At 44.1% G+C, this 13,566-nt stretch overlaps 1 long non-coding RNA gene across 1 annotated transcript; it reads left to right on the top strand.

Moving 5' to 3' along the window:
* On the top strand, positions 576-8,676 carry LOC106505189. The gene is made up of 3 exons (XR_001299351.2): positions 576-1,804; positions 5,836-5,978; positions 8,066-8,676. It is a non-coding gene; the product is annotated as an uncharacterized LOC106505189 (long non-coding RNA).

Here is a 13,566-nt window from a genome sequence, read left to right as displayed (position 1 = left end):
CGAACCTGCAACCTCATGGTTCCTAGTCAGATTCGTTAACCACTGCGCCACGATGGGAACTCCTGTTTTTATTACTTTATTCACAATGGGGTATTGATGGTGGAAATGCTAATTAACTCAGTGTTGTGATTGGACAGATGAGGCTGCCTTCAAGAAAAAGGGCCAAATCGTGCATGGTCTGAAGTTGGCATATTTTCCCCTCCTTCCGTCTTCCTCATCCCTGTTTGTCTGGAGGAAGGTTTGGGAAGGCAGAGGATGGGGGAGGGGGGGGCTTTTAAAGAACTCACACATCAGCATTCTTTCCATGCAGTATCTCATGAAGCAAGCCGAATTTTCATTTTATCTGGAAGGGTGAGCGTTCTCCTCTCTTCTGTGAGTTCAGTATTTTTCAACCCAAGAAAAGGTCAGAGTTGACATGTGAAATTTTAGCAGCCAAGATAAACAATCTTCTATTAAACCAAAATATTTGGGGGCATAAGAAAACCTCCTCAACTCACTGGGAGGTTTGCAAAGGGATGCTGGGGGTGGGGGGGGCTGTGTCAACCAGAGATTTCTAACTTGAGATTTTGCCAGTGTTTCTTTTGTATTAAAAAATAACAATTCAGGAGGTTTCGGCCAATGACAGTATCTTCACTTAAATCATTCCATTATTCAACTTTCCTCACATACTTGCATGATTTCACCGCATGTGAGTTCTGAGGCTGGTCTTGCCGTGGGGTCTCTTGGTGGAATGACAGCTGCCAAACAATTACCCTTTATGCTCATGTCACCTGAAGGTGCTGTACTTTCGCTGTAGTGCCTCTGACATTCCTTCCCACTTTTTCCCCTCTGTCCTTTCACTCTGGAGCTGCCAACTCCCTCCTAAACCCAGAAGTTTCAGGGCGCGACCCTTCTATGGTAGGGCCGTGGCGTCTCTGCAGTTGATACATAAATGCATGTGCTGGAGCCTCCCAGAGGCAAGGGAAATATTCAAAAGAGCAGAGATCCCACTTGGCGACCAGAATTGCAATTCTCTCTGCAGAAAGATTGGGCTGTATTTAGGGAGAACGATAGAAGGAAAGATACAGGAATGGAAATTGAGATGTTTTTCCAGAAATTTGAGGCCTCGTATTCCAAGGTCTATGGGGGGATTGCCAATAATTCATATTCCAGGCAGAGAAAGGATTTTGGCTCATCACAGAGAACAACTCTGGGTTAAAGAGGGAGCAGCGACCCTGACTTTTCTCCGTGTGTGTCACCCAGGAGAGGCGTGGGGTCTGTGTGGACCTCCACTGGGCCTCCTGCTGCGCTTCTTCTGTAAGCTCAGGGCAGAGAAGGCTCCGGTTCTCCCCCGTCCGGTGTGCACAGACTATGCTTTTCTTTCCTGCTTGCACGTGGAATTGTCGGGAACGTTCCGGAAAGCCGATGTTTGTTCTGATTTCCTTGCTTATCCCCTCCCCCGCATGTGGCGCCTTTTCTCTGAGGAGCTGAAGGACTTAATTTGAAGTTCACTTATGCCTGGCTGGGTCAGTGATCTGCGAGCCGAATTATCGAGACCTGCTGATGACCTGACAAGGAGAAAGCCGACCCGGGCAACTGGAACCAGGAAGAGCTGAAGGACGCGTGGAAACACCAAGATGGGTTTGGGAGCGAGAAGGACGTGCCCGGAGCCGGAGGGCCACTGGGAGGTCAAAGTGTGGTCGGGCCGATTAAAAAGTGACTGGAGGAAAGGAACCAGAAATCAGGAGGAAATCTGCTGAAAAGCTGCAGTTGAGTTGAGAGGGAGGAGAGAGAATTTTCTACGGCTGAGCTATTCAGAGCCAAGGTGAGAGACACCAAATATTCTAGGTTCTGACTTTTACCAATGACGCTTCCCTTTTTAAACCTGCTTTATAGTCACAGTGGCTAGAGGACATGAGCAATGGTTATCATGACAGCTCTTCAGGAGTTCCAGTGGGGCTCAGTGGGTTAAGGATCCAGTGCTGTCACTGCAGCAGCTCGGGGTGCTGTGGTGGCGCAGGTTTGATCCCTGGCCTGGGAACGTCACATGCCGTGAGAGTGGCTCCCCCCACCCCCCAACCCAGGTATATTACCTAGTAACCTTATTATGAACTGAAATGAAAACGATTACTGCCATGAGCTGTGGTGTAGGTCACAGACATGACTTGGATTCGGTGTTGCTGTGGCTGTGGTGTAGGCTGGCAGCTGAAGCTCCAATTAGACCCTTAGCCTGGGAATCTCCACATGCCTCAGGTGCAGCCCTAAAAAAAGCAAAAAAAAAAAAAAAAAAAAAAAGGTAACAATAGTAAAACATTTATCATTATTCGACCTCGGGGTGGACTGAGCATGCATGGCTGGCGATGTTCCCTCCCAAGTGCTTCTAAGCTGACACTAAATCATTTTAAAAGGTTAAAGACCAAAGGACAGAGAGGCTAAGAGGGACACAGTGAGGACAGGAAGGCTCAGTGACATTTCAGAAGGATGGAAAACAGAGGGGCATTGGAAACCCCTATCTGAAGTCTCTGTGCCTCCAGAGAGAAATGGCAATGAGGAGTCCTTTGCTATCTCATCAGATCTGGGGCAGGCTCAAGGACTGGCAGAAAAGGCACTGGAGCAGGCTGGAAACTCTGTTTCTGGAGGAGGTAGAACCCCGTCTCCTCTTTCTCTCATTCTTCCCAACCTGAGCAGGCGGCAGGCAGAGTCCCCATAGAAGCTGATCAGAGAGTTGACTCCTGCTTATGAGGAAGCTGAAGGTGGGGTACTTTGCAGAAGTGAAAGCAGAGCGATTCCATGACTGTGTCTTACTGAGAGACGCACCTCCCCAGCCTCAGGCCCCTTCCCTCCCCAGGTCCTCAGCACCCTGGCAGTAACTGGAGATTGGAGGATTTCTCTCTAGAGAAATGGATGGTCCTAGGGAAAAAACTTGTTGATGCTGACATCTGGGATCAGCCATTAAAAGAGTTGGTCCGCGTTTTAGCACTTGAATGCAAAGGCGCCCTGAGCTTATAATTAGCTTTCTAGTTCCTTTTTCATAAATGAGTGACAGCTAAGAACCACCAGTTCCTTGGGAGAGGCTCCCTTGTGAAAGGTAAAACAAACCAAAAGATAGAAAAAACGAAAAATATGAAAAAATAACAATGTGAGGAGGAAAAGAAAACTAAAACAAAATACCCCCACAGTTATCATTCTCAGAGAGAGAAGGAAGACACTGCATTTATGAAATAAGAACAGGGAATTCCCATTGTGGCTCATCAGGTTAAGAACCTGACATTGTCTCTGTGAGGATGTGGGTTCCACCCTTGGCCTCGCTCAGTGGGTTAAGGATCCAGCATTGCCACGGACCTGTGGTGTAGGTCACACATGTGGCTCAGATCCATGTTGCTGTGGCTGTGGTGTAGGCCGGCAGCTGCAGCTCCAATTCAGCCCCTAGCCTGGGAACTTCCATATTCTGCAGGCGAAGCCTTAAAAAAAAAAAAATGAAATAAGGACAGTATACAATGGGAAAACTAGAAACAGCTATTAGAAATTAAAAACAGCAAAAATAAAATATTTAATAGGCACAAAGTTGAAAATTGTTCAAGAAGTGGAAGAAAAGAGATAACTTTATCCATATAAAAGGAGAAAAAGAAAAGCAGAGGCTCAATCCAGGAAGTAAAACATCTAGTTAATAAGAATTTCAGAAGTGGTGAAAAAAGAAAAGAGAAAATTATCAAAGATACAATTCAAGAAAAATTTTTCAAAACTGAAGATCATAAGTTTCTACACTGATTCCAAAATAATAAATGAAAAACTAAGAAACAGACAAAACAAAGCACCCAAGACTCATTATTATGAAATTCCAAAGCAATAGGAATAAAGAAAAAAAATATCAGAAGGTTCTACTGATTAAAAGAAGTACAAAACAAAATAAGAAAACCCACACTCACACACACAAACACACCACGTAAAGGACTAAGTTTTAGAACTGCACCAGACTTTTTTTTTTTTTAATTAAAGTATAGTTCTTTTACAATGTTTCACCAATTTCTGCTGTACAGCAGAGTGACCCAGTCATGCATATATATGCATCAGACTTCTTAGTAACAGTAGTGGAAGCTGGAAAAACAATCTCACAATGGCTTTAAAATTGTAAAGGCAACCTGAAAATCTTGAGCAAGTCAAATTAGCAAAAAAAAAAAAAAAAAAAGCGAGGATTTTTAAAAACATAATAAGGGCTCAAAACAGTGACCTTCCCTGTGTCTCCTCTGTGGAAGCCTCTAAAAGATCGTTCTAGAAGACAAAGGAATAAAGAGAGAGGGAATCAGAAAACTGTACATCTGGTGCAAAAGAGAGAAAAAAAGAAGTTCTGGGTTGATGGTGAAGAGAAGGCACTACATCCCGGCTGTGCAGAATGAAACCAGAGCAGATTAGAGCAGGGCACAGAGGACTCCAGGAGACAGGAATCAAAAAAGGGTTAATATTCATGACGCATGTGGCCATGTGAGGGGGCCTCATGTCTATTAAAGAATGATTGAGTGATGGGGGATAGAAAACCATCAAACAAACAAACCCAACTGAGGCAATTATGGACTGAAAGAAAATATATATGAAGAAGGAAGTATTGTCACAGTCCACTGCCTGGTTCAGCTGGAAACAATAATTGCACATAGTTACAAAGTTGTTATATGAAGTTATTGGAGGATGGTGGGGAACAGAGAGATTCTGTGTGTGTGTCTGTGAGGGTGTTTATTGGTATAAGAGAGTTAAATCCTCTCCTGTTTTTAATAGAGAATTGACACCTTAGGTCTGACTTTCATCACAGTATTGAGAAAAATGGAAGCAAGTCTCAAACGAATTAGCTAAGAAGTCGAAAGCTAGCAGAAATTGATTCAACACTGTAAATCAACTGTACTTTAAATTTAAAAAAAATAAAATTGAAAAAAATTAAACAGAAAAGAAGCTGAAAGCATTTGCCACTGGGCATTAGGACTCACAGTAGACAAAGGTGAGGAGTAGGGATCCACTCTAGTCATTCATGATAAACTTTATAGTAGGTTTTACTGCTTAAATTATGTATCAATATTGATTTCATAAAAACAGACCATCTAACACATGCTCTGCATTAGGCACTCTTTCATAACTTTATGTGAATCGCTATGGCAGTCCCTTCAAGGCCGTTTTTATGCCATGGTTAGGTAGCTTGAAATTGTATTCTTTCGCATATCAGTGTTTCAGAAAAGCATGATTCCAGCGAATGCAGTAAAAATGTTTAATGGCAAAAGTTAAATAACTTCAGAAGAGAGATGACAGGAATGTGATTTTTAAAGGCGGTGGAAATAAAACCAGTCAAAAAGTAGGCCTTGCTGAAACGTAGTCGAAAGCCCTTGGGCTAGGATGGGGGTGGAGCTGGGGCCTCAAACCAGGTCTCAGCCTCCAAAATGAAGGGCTTTCCATGTCACCGAGGCACCCATCTGGGTCACCTGCCACGCGGAGCACAAGAAACACGCAGTTCTGTGATTTTGTCATTCACTCTGTTGGGCGAATCTCAGAAAACCGTGTGACTTCTTTGAAGTCAGGACCATGAAATTGCCATTGAAAGCCTCCTCTGCCCCTCTGGATGATTTTGAATAATTATGAATAAAATAAATGAAAAGCAGAGTGCTAGTGCCGGGTGTCTTAGGCGCAGCATCAGAATAAATACCTCGTTTCCCTATTTCCATCAGCAAATACATTCTTTCGGGAGGGGTGTCAATCATTGCACAGAGTCAGAATTAAGACCTTGTTTACGTCTTGACATTAGCCCTGCCTTCGTCGGGTGGTCATTACTGAAGGTGAAATTTTAACTTTCAGTCTCGTTTCCTTAATCTGCTTTTCTAGCCCCCAAAGGAAGATGAGCGTCCTTGCTGTTGCTGAACCTTTGCTGTAAGGACAGCGTGCAGGGCCACCTCACAGCCGTCTGTCCCTTCCTACGATTTCACAGGAAAACTTAGCAAGATCCCACCGACCTGAAGTGTTGGCAGGTGGGCAATTGACACACGCCGGCCTCTCTGGCACCCTCGGTTATCTCTTGAGAACCAGCCCTGATTTTGATATTGAATTTTGCAGGCTTCACGCCTAAGTAATTACTGGTATCAGCTTTTTAACCCCCGGGGTTCTGAGCGGGTCTGGACGCCCCTCGCATTCGGTGTCTTCCATTCTGCCTTCTCAGCAGGATGAAAATTTACACAGCAAGGATCATGTTGTAGAAATCAGACAATAAAACTTTATATACTGTCAGTGCCTTGGACTCTATAAAAATCAGTTTTCATGTCTTGCTTAGGTTTGGCCACAGACTAGGAGAAGCTGAACACTGGGTCCCGAGGCGCCCTCCTGCCTTCTCAACCACAAACTCAGGTCCACGGACTCTTAGAAGTCCATCATTACAGAATATTGGGTAGAGTTCTCTGTGCTACACAACAGGTCCCTGCTGGCCCATCATTCCATGTACCTCAGTGTACATATGGCAATCCCAACCCCCCAGCCCATCCCTCCCCAACACCTGTCCCCTTTGGTAACCATAAGTTTTTCAAAGTTTGTGAGTCTGTTTCTGTTCTGCAAATAAGTTCATATTTGCATCATTTTTTGGGGCAAGAAACAGATTTATTAGGATAGAATGCTTGTGAGAGATGTAAGCAGGCAGGCAAGGAAGCTCTGCCTTTTTTTTTAAGATTCTACATATGAGTAATATCATGTGCTGTTTGTCTTTCACTGTTTGACTAACTTCACTTAGTATGATAATTTCTAGGTCCATCCATGTTGCTGCAGATGGCATGATCTCATTCTTTTTATGGCTGAGTAATATTCCAGTGTCTACGTGCACCACATCTTCTTACTCCTTCCTTAGTTCACTTTTAAAGTGACACAGGTCATGCAAGTTGAGGAGACTAAACGGTCCCTGCTGCTGGCTTTCGAGTCGTTTCTCTGATGGTGTATTAATATTTCGGTGTTCTCCCCTCCTTCCCCTGGAGGCATCAGCCTGCTTGCCTAGAGCTATTAATTTCACCCAAGATGTAGTTGAAGGCGAGCCATAGAGAGAGGCTGCAGAAGACAGATGTTTCTGAATCCATAGTCACAAGTTTTAGGCTCTGTCAAACACCCGAGGAAAGGGTTCTTATCCATTCAGAATGTGAGTTCAGGTGGCACGTATGACACAGTCAAGCCCCCTGCACATGGAAAACAGAACATTCTAGCTCCCCCCGCACCCCCCGCCCCGGTATCTCCCTGCTTCGGTTTATTGCTCCACTTTTCCTTCCCTCTTCTGGGAAGAATAGCTCAAAACTGGGATGCTTTTGTTGTGAAAGGTTTTCTCTCTGTTTAAAAGAGAGTTCAGTTTTGAGCTCATCTTGTAGATTTGTATTTTCAATTGCTTTCCTTTGAATCTGGATCTTGGCTTCATTTGGCAAATTAAACCCCAGCTTTATTACTATTGTTGTTATTATTATTATTATTACTTGTCTTTTTAGGGCCACACCTGCAGCATATGGAAGTTCCCAGGCTAGGGGATGGATCAGAGCTGTAGCCCCTGGCCTACACCACAGCCACAGCAATGCCAGATCCAAGCCGTGTCTGCGACCTCCACCACAGCTCACGGCAACCCTGGATCCTTAACCCACTGAGCGAGGCCAGATATCGAACCTGCGTCCTCATGGATATTAGTCAGCTTCGTTTCCGCTGAGCCATGATGGGAACTCCTAAACCCCAGCTTTAGAATAGTAACTCAGTTCACACCTAAGAATTTTTTTTCTTCTTTCCCAAATAAGAATCTAATGCAAAGACACTTCTACCTCCTCCAGAAAATCATTTGTCATGTTAAAGCTTCCTTTCACCAAAATTAATTTCTTGATCTTAATAATGACTTTTATTAGATAATTTTGACCTATGAATACTCTCTAATATTCTGACATAGGTTTTAAGAGAAAAGAAATTCTGAGTAGGAGAGACTGAGATTTCTGGACGTTTTGCTCTGGGGTTCAAATCGTTGGCTGTGGTTAGATTAAGAGCAGAAAACGAAATTCAGGGTCAGTCATTCTTCGATAACTCTCATCTTTGCCTCCATTTCTCCCCACAGCAACGTATGTTAAATTGAGATTCTCCACGCTGGAGGAAGCTTTCAGCCACGGCGCTGTTTAGAGACCCACTGGATAAGGCGGATGCCTTTACATCCTCTCCAGCACATTTTATTTGCGGTGTGGTTACTAGTAAATATAAAAACCTCTGTCATCGAGGGGTTGTTTTCCCCTCACTCCCTTTGCTCAGGGAAACCTCACGTCTTATTGGTACAAGTATATTTACTTAAACAGAGGCTGGGAGAGCTATGAGTGGTTTTCAAACACCTACCCCTTGACCTGTCACCACTAAATGTTTGCATTAAATCTTCCCACCGACATTGACTCCTAATGCCCAGTTTACCCAGTTACGCTTGGGTGGATGCACCTTTGGTGTGGTAAGAGCCCTCCCAGAACAAAGGGAAGGCAATGTGGCATAATCAGCATGTGTGTGCGCCTGTGTAAGCGTAATATAGACCAATCCGAATGTACAGAAAGTATGTTACCCCATGAGGAAGACAAAGGGGCTGAAATGTAAAGGGGAATCTAATGAAGGCTACATACACCCCTCTGCGCTTGGGGCTTAGCCTTTGGATATGAATCTGTTGAGCCAGCGCTGGCACAAATAAACTCTGCTTCCTAAAAATAAGCCTTGATGTCCCGTCTCTCTGTACGCACCCCTGCAACCTTGGGACAGGTGAACACGAAGCCCCAACCTTTCCCCTGTGATAGATCCATTCCTTACTGTTGGGACATGGACTCTCTTAATGAAGCCAGGGAGATTTGCACCCAGAGGACGTGGTCACGTGACAAAGGGGACAGTTCGAGGGTCATCTTATGGCAGGTTTTAGGGCCAAGTACCGGCATCAAGGGAGAAACTCGAACCAACCATGATATTTATTTGCAAGTGCGGTCAGCTAAAAGGAGCATTGAAGTAGCCTTAGGTAGACAAAGAGGTCACACAGGGCCACCTGGAGAGGTAGTGTGTACTGCATCCTTTCTGCTTTGGTGCAGCCGTGGACTTTGCTGTTTGTGCCTGGAAAAGTGGAAGTGGACCAGCTGATCCTAACTAAGGTATCTATTTCCACCTCATCTCTTATCCCCAGTGGTGGATAGTGGGAGGTGTAGACAGAAGGGAAGGGGTTGGGGACAAACAGTTCAACAAGTTTCTTGGCAGCTTAAAGCCCCCGAGAGGGGTGTGGATCTGTTATGGCTCCTGACGCCTCCTGGCTTTATTCCTGAAGCCACGGATCCTCCTCTACCCCTGTCCAGTCACTACCTCCATTCGCCCAACTGTACTGTCCTGGAGTGAGGTCCACCCCCCTTGACAGTATGCACAAGCCCCTCGTGATCTGGCCCCTGGGCGCTCTTCATTGCTTTTCTCCTCCCAGGACTCAGGGTCAGACCACTGCTTCCGTTTCACCTGGGGAAACTCTGAACAGACAATCCTGTCCTAGAGATTCTGAGTCCAAAGATCCAGGGACAGATCCATGCATTCGTAGTGTCCAGGACACCCCTGGAAATTCTGAGAGTTCAGGGACCACGAGTAGACGTCACATCACTGGAAATCTTCCCCAACCTGCCTCTGCAAACTGAACTCCAGTGTCTTCAGTTGTGTGTCTCCCCAGTAAATGTCCACTTCATGAGGGCAAGTGCGAGGGCTTCGAAGTGGTTCCAAAAATATCCACTGAACTGAATTGAACCTGGGGAGCTTTTCCTTTATTCCTCCTCTGCTCTTGCTCAGACAGAAGCAAACTTCTTTTTGGCTAGTTTTTTGTTGGATTTTAGAAAAACAGGGCTTAAAAAAAAATAAGATGCTAGGAAAATAGACAAATCTGCAACGACAACAACAAAGTTCTAACAAAGGCTGGTGATACTGGTCCATGGTTGGTGTTTAAATGTGAACAATACCAGGCTCACACTTACTTAAACTGTGTGTGTGTGTGTTTTGGTAAAAGTTGCCTCTGGTGAAATCCCTACTTCTAGTTTTTCAGTCTTTCATACAATGATGGGGAAGATGTCATGTTTCTCAGGAGAAAAATGAACATGCTTGATTTGTTTCCATCTCCCCCGATGTATCTCTTTTTTCTTTTTCTCTTTCTCACACACACACACACACACACACACACACACACACACACACACACACACACACACAATTTTCCAATAGATCGTGCCAGGATTGAGGCACACAAGCTGAATCCTCAAGTCTGCAAGACTCCGTAATCTTCCATTACCGCCTCACCTTCTTGTTTTCAGCACACCCGCACTTCTAGAAGTCTCCTGAGGTCAATTCCTTTCATGGATGCAGTGAGAAGCAATGTCGGAACCTGACTCTTGACTCTCAGCAGGTCTAGAAGTCCTGATGTTATGCTATTAGCTGTGATTTTTGTTGATGCAGATGCTGTTATCTGATTTAAACATCTAAGAGATTATTTTATTTGGTTTGTGCCCCAGAAGCAAGGAAGGAAGGAAGGAAGGAAGGAAGGAAGAAAGAAAGAAAGAAAGAAAGAAAGAAAGAAAGAAAGAAAGAAAGAAAGAAAGAAAGAAAGAAAGAAAGGAGAGAGAGAAAAAAGCCAGCACCATTTTGAAAAGGAAAGCATCCCATAATTAAATATACTTTCCCAGGGAGCCGAGGAGCAGATGTTCTGTCTCTTCATGGAGTGGGCGGGTGTGGACACGGAAGGGGTTGGACCCAGAGCAAGTTTCATAATCTTAAAAAGTCAAGGGGTTTAAGGAAGGTCCCTAAACATGGGAGGTCTGGTTGGGGTAAATTCGTACTGGTGGAGCAACACAAAAGGGAATTTACCACAATTTTTGGCAATCACGTATTTTTGAATTTTTTTTTCACTGAACTCTCAAGATGAGAAAGATTTTTATCACCACAAATTAATAGAGGTTTTGAAATGGAGGGAAAAAAAAGAAGCTTTTAGAGTTGGCTAAGACAGATTTACTGAGCAAATTGTTTCAGAGATTTCCTTAACAGCCTACTCGGCAGAAGGGAAGTCAGGCCATGGGAGAAGGGAAGCCAACTTTGGAGGAAAATCGTTAACAAAATAGATGGAAATGAAGGAAAATTCTTTTTATTCCATTTTCTGTGAAATGATACGGAAACAGGTAAGCCTCTTAGAGTCACCAGAGGAACATTTTCAAACACGCTCTGGCCTGACCACCCCTCCCCCGCCCACCTCCCCTCAGCTCCTCCCAAAGGACATGTAATTCACTTTTTTAATTTTAGTTTCATTTCATTTTTACAGCTTGCTCCATTTATTTGGCATATGGAGTATATAATTATCACCGTTGCAAGTAATGATAAGATGAAGAGCTAAACCTTGGTGTGTATTTCAAACTATTGTGTTGGAATCGACTCCATAAAATGGAATAATTTGGTCAAAGAAAAGTTACATATCAAAGTTCTTGATACATTGCTAAATCGGCATCTGACAGAGTGTGCATCAGTTTACACTGCCTATAACTTTTTCAACTGTCCTTGGAAAACCTAATAAGGAGGAGACCATTTCACTGTGGTCTAATGTTTTTATTCTCTGATGAGCAAATGAAAGCAAACATGTTTTAGAGAGTTATATGAAAGGATGTGTCATTTAGAAAGACTTCCTTGAGTCGATTCCAACAGAGGCTCCCTCCACCCCACCCAGGAACCGTCTTGCTCCATTTTAGAACTAGCGCTACCAAATGTAAATTCTTGAAGAAAGCACAGCGGCTTAAGGCTCTTTCAGATGGAAGATGACTTGATTTATCTGACACCCTGTCCTATGACCACCCCCTGAAATCTCTCCATGGCCCTGGTTCGTTCGGACAGATCAGCCTCTGAAGACGAGGCAACCACTCCTGACTTCCTTAGACGCCTGCTTCCAAGTGGAGTGTCGACTGTTCGTTTTGCGTGTTGGGTCCGTGATTAAATTCCTTCTACATCATTTATCATGTTATTCTTTTCTGATCTCTCTTTCGATGAACTCGACAGAGCGGCATATCTGAAATCTTCTGGGACTGAAATCAATCTCCCAAATTATACAGTGTTTAGAGTCGGAAGGAGCATGAGAGACGGGCTCCCACCGTTTTGCAGGAATTTGTTTAATCGTATTCCAGTCGGTTGCTGTTTGTATATTTTCAAAAACGAGGCCCCAGTTACCTCATGTGGAAGTGTGTTCTATTTTGGAGCCAAATGAAATGCACGTCTCTTAAGGTCGTCTAGCTCTATGAGTCATAGAGAGCGGTGGCCTGTCCTCCTTTGGTGACTTCCCCTGAGCCCCAAATCAAGCTGACAGTCGGCTTAGGGACGGAACACACTCGCATTGGGTCATCGCGGACTTAGTGCTCTCTGCTGAATTTGATTTCCTGCAGATCCATGGTTCTCAAGGGAACTGAGCGGTGGTCCTGTTGGAGTTCACATGAGGCAGGGAGCCTTCTGCAGTCCAGATCGGGTCAAGGTAGAACCCCCAAGGCAGAACCCCCAAGGCTGGGTGCACTGGTGGAGATGTCCTGGTCACCCCACAGGACAACCTGCAGGGCGTGACCACACCCCTAACCCCTCCTACACTCTGCGTCACACCCGGTTAGTTCTGCAGAACAGACCACCGATTACATGACAGCGGGACAGGTGGGGTCATTTACAACAAATATCTGTCCACGGAATGTGTCTGCTGTCACCTGGGAAGCAGTTTTACTTTTTTTTTTTTTTTTTTTTTTTTTGCTGTATGGAGCACAGCCATTTGCGTCTGGGCTTCCGGGATCCTTCCTCATGTTTCTTCTTGGGAAATTTGTGCACTTCGTAAATACATCCCTACTGCTAAGACTAAACGTGTTCACTTTTCTGTTAAAATTTTGGACCACCTCCATTCCAAAATCCTAGCCGTCTTAAAAACGCTAGTGTGGTTCCTGTGCCTTACTAATGTTTACAATTGTTTATCACCTAAACATTTCCTTTGCTTTCTATTCTGTCTGTCCTTGTCCCTGACCCTTAATAAAGATTTCAAAAACTCTGCGGCAGTTTCTTCCAAATTTCCAGGTATTTGCGATTGATGAGCTGCTTGATAAAAAGATGCCATGAGGAGGCTCCTTTGCCTGTATCCCAGGAGGCACTAGGTGACCGGAATTCAAGACCAAAATGGAAGAACTGGTTGGTTTTTGTTTGTTTGTTTGTTTGTTTGTTTGTTTTTTTTTGAGGCAAAAGGAAAATCCTCAAAAAAAATTTTTTTAAATTTTTTTATTACAGGATAGTTGATTTAGAATATTGTGCCAACTTTTGCTGTATGGAAAAGTGACCCATTCCTTTCTTACATTGTCTTTTATATACATTCCCTTTGTTATATTATCTTCCATCATGTTCTATCCCAAGAGACTGTGCTGTACAGTACTTCATTGCTTAGCCATTTTAAATGTCATAGTTTGCGTCTATTACTCCCCAAATCCCTGTCCGTCCCACTCCCTCCCCCCACCCCCTTGGCAACTGAGTCTGTTCCCCATTCCATGAATTTGTTTCTGGTTCCACAGAAAGTTTCATTTG

This window comes from Sus scrofa, chromosome 10, assembly GCF_000003025.6.
Source record: "Sus scrofa isolate TJ Tabasco breed Duroc chromosome 10, Sscrofa11.1, whole genome shotgun sequence".
Taxonomy (NCBI): domain Eukaryota; kingdom Metazoa; phylum Chordata; class Mammalia; order Artiodactyla; family Suidae; genus Sus; species Sus scrofa.
This window is presented reverse-complemented; position numbering and strand designations above follow the sequence as displayed.